Here is a 6,508-nt window from a genome sequence, read left to right on the forward strand (position 1 = left end):
TAATAATTTTTTTGGTAAAAAAATCACTATACGATTACATTGAACAATCAATCCGCATTCCTATCCTTATACTGAACTTGATGGGTCCATAAATATTAATAGATAGAAACAAATTCAAAATTGAATAAAAACTTTAGCATATTTAAGCTAATGATGAATGGAATTTAGGTAAAATCTAAAGTAAGTACCAAAATGGAAAACAAAATGAATGTAGCTGGTTAAAAGATTTACAATGTTGCCAAAGTTATTAAATTTACATTAATGGATCTTTTCTGGCATTTGGATATCCATTTAGGTGATTGGCTGAACCAAATTTTAAATGTAAATAATATCAAACATCAAAAGTAGTCGAACCAAATTTCGTTGGTTCGAATTCAATTCATCGAATTTTTAAAAATTACTTTACTGTAGTTAAACTCGATTTCAATATCGAAATTCATGACATTACACTATTAATCCAACAATCAAGTTTTGATGTTTGGTTATTATTATTAGTTAGGGAACATAGAAAAATATAAATTTCTTTGGTATTGTTTTTCTTGTACTAATATATGTTATATCTCCTTCACGTGTCTCTCCACGTATCATTCATAGGTAAACCACGAGTTAACGTATCCACACTGGACAAACTTCTAACCAGACAAAATTGGAGAACCACGAACCACAATAGACTGGTGAACCTTCATAAGATCACTCTTGTTGGATGCACGTGGGAATTCAAACTCATAGGTAAACCACGAGCTAATGTATCCACATCATCGCCGCTGCAACAAGGTATAATTTTATTGTCAATGAGCTTAGGATGCACAGAATCCCTTATCCCCGTATATATAAGTACACCATAACACCCGAGAGAAGAGGAAGACATGAAAACCATCTATCCTTTCTCCTCTTCCTCTTTCTACCTAGACTTACTTCATCAATCAACTTTACTAGACACCCTATTTAGTGGCTCTCCGTCTCGACCAAAGGTGAACCACCATTACAACTGTCATCTGTTCCTCCTTGACAGTCTCAAACAATTTGGTGTCGTAAGTGGATGACAATGGCTAACCCCAATACTAGTGTTCCCTCATCCAATGAGCTCAACCCCAATGATGATTAACAAAACTTTCAGAGGGATGTACCTGTTAGAGATTGACTCGATTAAGCAAGGAACAAGTAAAAATAGCAGAAGAAATTGAGAAATTGAACACACAAATTTAACGTGGAAAAACTCTTCCAAAGAGGATAAAAAAACCACTGGCAAAGATAATTTTACTATAATGGCAAAAGAAATGAAGAGTACAAAAAGATGGAGATAAAAACTAAACCCCAAAAACCCGAAAACAAAGAACCCTCAAAACGTAAACACAAAATTCTCTAAATTTGTTATGAAATCTAATATCTAATGGGTGTGTTTTCTAAGGTTGTAAAAGAGTCTATTTATAGGCTAAATTCATATGTCAAATAATAATAAAGTAATCTAAACTAATCAGTGTTTGATTGAAACAAATAAACAGAGTTTAACTAGAAAATTATTTCTCAAATTTGACTAAAATAGGAGTCATACTTAACAAATCTTCACCTTGACTCATAATTCTACAACGCCATCTTTGCCAAAGCTCGCCACGAGTCTATCTTGAACTATGCAGAGAATTAACTGAGTCGAATCTGTGCTTAGAAACTGGAAGACTTCTAGCCTTCGACTTGTACACTGCCAAATCAAAACTAACCCGGGTCTAATTTTCACGAACACAGTGCCTTAACTTTTCAAAACCTGCATCCAAAAGAGAACCTCTCTTCAACGAAACGGTTATACATTTTTCCCTCCTATGAGTAAGTTGCCTCCACTCCAAACGAGTTGACTTCAACTCTGTAACGGACGAGGGACGTCCGATTTCACCAGTCACTATAGAACCTTCCAGAATATAAAGATTGTAGTTCTTTTACCTTTTAACAAAACGAGAGCTCCACGAGATACTTTAATGCCGCTCGACTCGATGTTGATTCTGCATCCTTTCAAGTCTAAAATACTCAAGGAGATGAGATTCTTTCGTAAATCAGGTAAATACCTGACATCTGAGAGTGTCTTAATCGTCCCATCGTGTATCCTAATTTTAACAGTACCAATACCAATTACCTTAATAGATGAATCGTTTCCCATGCGCATAACTCCACCTTCAACCGAACTGTATGTGGAGAACCATTCTCTATTGGGACACATGTGAAAAGAACATCCTGAATCTAGGATCCACTTAGACAACTTAGACGTGAGCTTGGAGTTATCGCTCGTTGACACTAACAAGAAATCTCACTGCTTTCATCGGCCAAATTAGCACCAGCTACATCTTCCTCATTACTCTCAACAGCTCTTTTATTTCGCAGTTTATAGCTGTAATGACCCATTTTTGCCAGCCCATATACTAAAATCGTAAATAATAAAAAGCCAAATATAAAAATTATTAAATAAAAGTCCATGGTTGCATGCCCAAAAATAAACCAGCCCAATACAGACCAAATACCTAACCCAATTACAGAAAGTAAAAGCTAACACCTAACCCTGGCCCAAATTACCATACGGCCCAACACCAAAATGGAACAAAAAAACCCTAGCCGTATACTACTCCAGCGCCGCAACAACCAGGACCCAGCCTCTGCCCTCGCACATACCACACCTCCACGGCACGTACCTTTATACACCGTACCTGCAAACAAAAACAAACAAAGACAGCAAAGAAAGAAAAAATGGATGTAGCGACCTAAAAATTTTTGCACGGGCGCTAGTCGAAGTAATTATTGAAAAATTGAAAACGGAATTTCGATTTTATTTAAAAAGGGAGTCGCCACCGATCCTTTTTCCTAGTTGTGATCGGACACCTAATAAATCCTCCTTTTAATAAAAAAATTATTTTATAAATTTTCTTTTAAAAAGGTCGAGTTTAGGTCTACGTCAAAATCCAGAGGAAATTAGGGTTCCGGAGTCGATTACGTGCGAGGAAGGTATTAGCACCCTCGCGACACCCAAAATTGATATCTCGTTAAACGTGTGTTGTCTTAATTTTCAAAAATACGAGTTCAAATTAACATTTAATTGTGATTTGATCGAAACATGAGATTTTTAAAAAAAAATGAGAATTTTGAAATTCGAAAAATTTTTGAAAACACGGAAATCTTTGCAATACGAGAATTTTAAAAACATGAAAATTTCTAAAACATGAAAATTTTTGAAAACACGAGATTTTTTGAAACACGAAAATATTTGGAAATACGAAAATTTTTGAAGCACGAAGTTTTTTTTAAAAAACGAATATAAAACACAAGAAATTTTATTATTATTTTTTGAAACACGAGAAATTTTGAAAACATGAAAATTTTTTAAACACGATTATTTTTTTAAATAAGGTACCGTTTTTGACACGAATCAATGATATCCACCCCTACATGGCGATGAAATCATCGAATTAGTGTTAAATCGATTCAACTTAATATTTAATCGTGATTCTATTAAAACACGAGAAACCTTATTTAAAAAAAAAAACACGAAATTTTTTGAATATTTTCGATTCTTAAAAGGGCGTATCGTGTTTAACACAAACTGGTGATATTCACCCAACATAGCGATGAAATCAAACGATTTAATGTTAAATCGATTCGTTGCCTTATTTATTGAAATTATTTAAAATTAAAATAAATAAATATAATGATGTTTTGTAAAATTAAAATAGAAATAAAGAAAATATTAAAACCATAATATAAAATACGAGATATTATAAAAGTACACAAATTAAATTAAAAATGGAAAAAGAAAATTACCGAAAAGCTCGAAAATACAAGCTTAATTGAATGGGCCGCACAACTTGGGCCCCCCTTTTTTCTTTTTTCTTTTCTTCTCTTTTCTTTTTCTTTTTTTTCTACTGGGCTGCTGGGCGAACTGGGCCTGCTGGGCTGGCCTGCTTCTGCGCTGGGCTTAGTACAAGCTGCTGCACTGGGCCTGTTGTGGCCTGCTTCTATTTTTTTCTGCTTTGTTTTTTTTTGGGCTGCTCTTTGGGCCTGCTGCTGCTGGTGTGGATGGTCTGCTGGGCTGGCCTGTTCGGGCTGGTTTGCACGGGTCGGGTCGGGTTGACCCGTCTGTTATTTTTTATTTTTTTTCTCTCTTTTTTTCGTTTTTCTTTTTCTTCTTCTTTTTCTTTATTTTTCTTTTTCTTCTTTCTTTTTTTCTTCTTTCTTCTTCCTCCTTCTCTCGGCAACCCCCAAGGTTGAAAGCGCCGCCACTGTACTTGTCCTCGGCTCCTCTCCGCGCTCGGTGGCCGACGATTCCAAGGGAAATGCTTTTTTTTTTAAATCCTTGGCTGCTGATTTTTGGAAGTTTTTTTTCTTGATTTTTGGTTGGTTGCTTTGTGGTTGGGTTTTAAGTGGTGGTTTTGGTGGTTGCGGTGGTGGTGGTGGTGATGTCACGGTGGCGGTGCGGCGATGGGGATGGTTGCAGGAGGAGGCTTTGGGCTGCTGTTTCTTGAATGTTTTGCTGCTGTTTTTTTTTCAATTTTTTTCTGCAAAAACCCCCATCCGCCTCTCTTTCTCTCATTTTCTTCTTTTAAATCCTTCAATTTTGTCTTCTTCCTTGTTGTCTTCAGGTGGCAGTGGAGAAGAGAGGCCATGCATTGGGCCGGCGGCCGAAAATCGCGGAGGGCAGGTGCGCAAATCGCGCCTGTCTGCTAGAGGGACCAGATTGCAAATGCAACAAAACTTTTGGGTCCAAGTGTAATTTTGAGAAAATTTAGGGGTTAAAATATAATTTCGAGAAGTTTATAGGTTAAAATGTAATTTTAGGAAAGTTAAGGGGTCAAAACATAATTTTAAAAAAGTTAAGGGGTCAAAATATAATTTTTTATTTTTGTATTTTTTTTGAAAATTAAAGCCGGACAAAATTTAGTGTTTACAGCTGCCCCTCTTTGCTCATTGCTGTGAAACAGGGATAGAGCAAAGACTTAAAAGCACTAAATTTTGTTCAATTGTGCTATCTTTATTCTTTATTTTTTATTAAAAAAGAAATCAAAAATAGCCCGGCATGCGACCCGAAGCTCAACTCACCTCTTGAATTATGTGTTGATCTTCGAAAAACAAAAATCGAAAATACCTTGGCATGTGCCTAAGGCTCAACTCACCCATCGCAATATGAGTTGATTTTTTTTAACAACAGAAATTGAAAAATACCTCAGCGTGCGACCCGAGGCTCAACTCACCTCTCGCAATATGAGTTGAGTTTTTTGAAAAACAGAAATTGAAAAATACCTCAGCGTGTACCCGAGGCTCAACTCAACTCTCGCAATATGAGTTGATTTTTTTTTTGAAAAACAGAAATTGAAAATACCTCAGCGTAACCTGAGGCTTAACTCACCTCTCGCATTATGAGTTGATTTTTTGAAAAAACAGAAATTAAAAATACCTCAGCGTAACCCGAGGCTCAACTCACCTCTCGCAATATGAGTTGATTTTTTTTTGAAAAACAGAAATTGAAAAATACCTCTGGATGACCCGAGGCTCAACTCACCTCTCGCATTATGAGTTGATTTTTTTTGAAAAACAGAAACTGAAATTACTTCAGGATGACCCGAGGCTCAACTCAGCTCTCGCATTATGAGTTGATTCTTGATTTGATTTTTTTAAAAGAAATTAAAAAATACCTCGGCTTGCAGCCCGAGGCTCAACTCACTTCTCGCAATATGAGTTGATTTTTGAAAAACAGAAATTGAAAATACCTCAGCGTGACCCGAAGCTCAACTCACTTCTCGCATTATGAGTTGATTTTTGAAAAATAGGAATTGAAAATACCTCAACGTGACCCGAGGCTCAACTCACCTCTCACATTATGAGTTGATTTTTTGGAAAATAGAAATTAAAATATACCTCGGCGTGTGACCCGAAGCTCAACTCACCTCTCGCAATATAAGTTGATTTTTTTAAAAACAGAAATTTAAAAGAAATGCCTCGGCATGTGACCTGAAGCTCAACTCACCTCTCGCAATATGAGTTGATTTTAAAAGACAAAAATTGAAAAATATAATTCTTGAAAAAAAACAGGGTTTTGAAAAACATCAGGTGAAACTAAAAGCCTTTTTCTTCATTGATTTTGTGCAGCTTTCTCCCAAAATTCCTCCCTCTATTGGTATATCTGTATATGTCACGTATGATGTTATTATGATATGCACATGTTTGTCCTAAATGCTTTTATGTCTACATGATTATGCCATGCACCCTGGATTGTTTGTCACGTGCCCCTCTTTTCATGAGAGACTGCATTCATTGCCCCCATTCTTGACTTTCTCTCAGGTTTTGTACTCATCTTCAAGGTTTGCGAGTAATCCACATTTCTTCGTATATCACTCTCTTGCCCCTATTGAACCTTGCTCTTGTTTTGAGGCCCGCATACTTATTAAATTCTCATCTAGGTAATGTTCAACATTCCTTTTGTTTAAAGTATGTCATCTTACTATTTATCATTTAAATGAATAAAACATGATATGCATAA

General features: G+C 35.9%; 1 long non-coding RNA gene across 3 annotated transcripts; it reads right to left on the reverse strand.

Annotated features, from left to right (window-relative positions):
* Positions 1-452: 452 nt before the first annotated feature.
* On the reverse strand, positions 453-5,140 carry LOC128042939 (uncharacterized). 3 transcript variants are annotated; one of them, XR_008198554.1, is made up of 3 exons: positions 1,933-5,140; positions 1,568-1,759; positions 453-1,127 (listed from the first exon to the last, which is right to left on the reverse strand). It is a non-coding gene; the product is annotated as an uncharacterized LOC128042939 (long non-coding RNA). The 3 variants fall into 3 exon arrangements; XR_008198553.1 differs by having other exon boundaries at positions 1,553-1,759; XR_008198552.1 differs by lacking the exon at positions 453-1,127 and having other exon boundaries at positions 1,410-1,759.
* Between the last annotated feature and the right edge of the window lie 1,368 nt (positions 5,141-6,508).

The sequence above is a fragment of the Gossypium raimondii genome, chromosome 8, assembly GCF_025698545.1.
Source record: "Gossypium raimondii isolate GPD5lz chromosome 8, ASM2569854v1, whole genome shotgun sequence".
NCBI lineage: Eukaryota > Viridiplantae > Streptophyta > Magnoliopsida > Malvales > Malvaceae > Gossypium > Gossypium raimondii.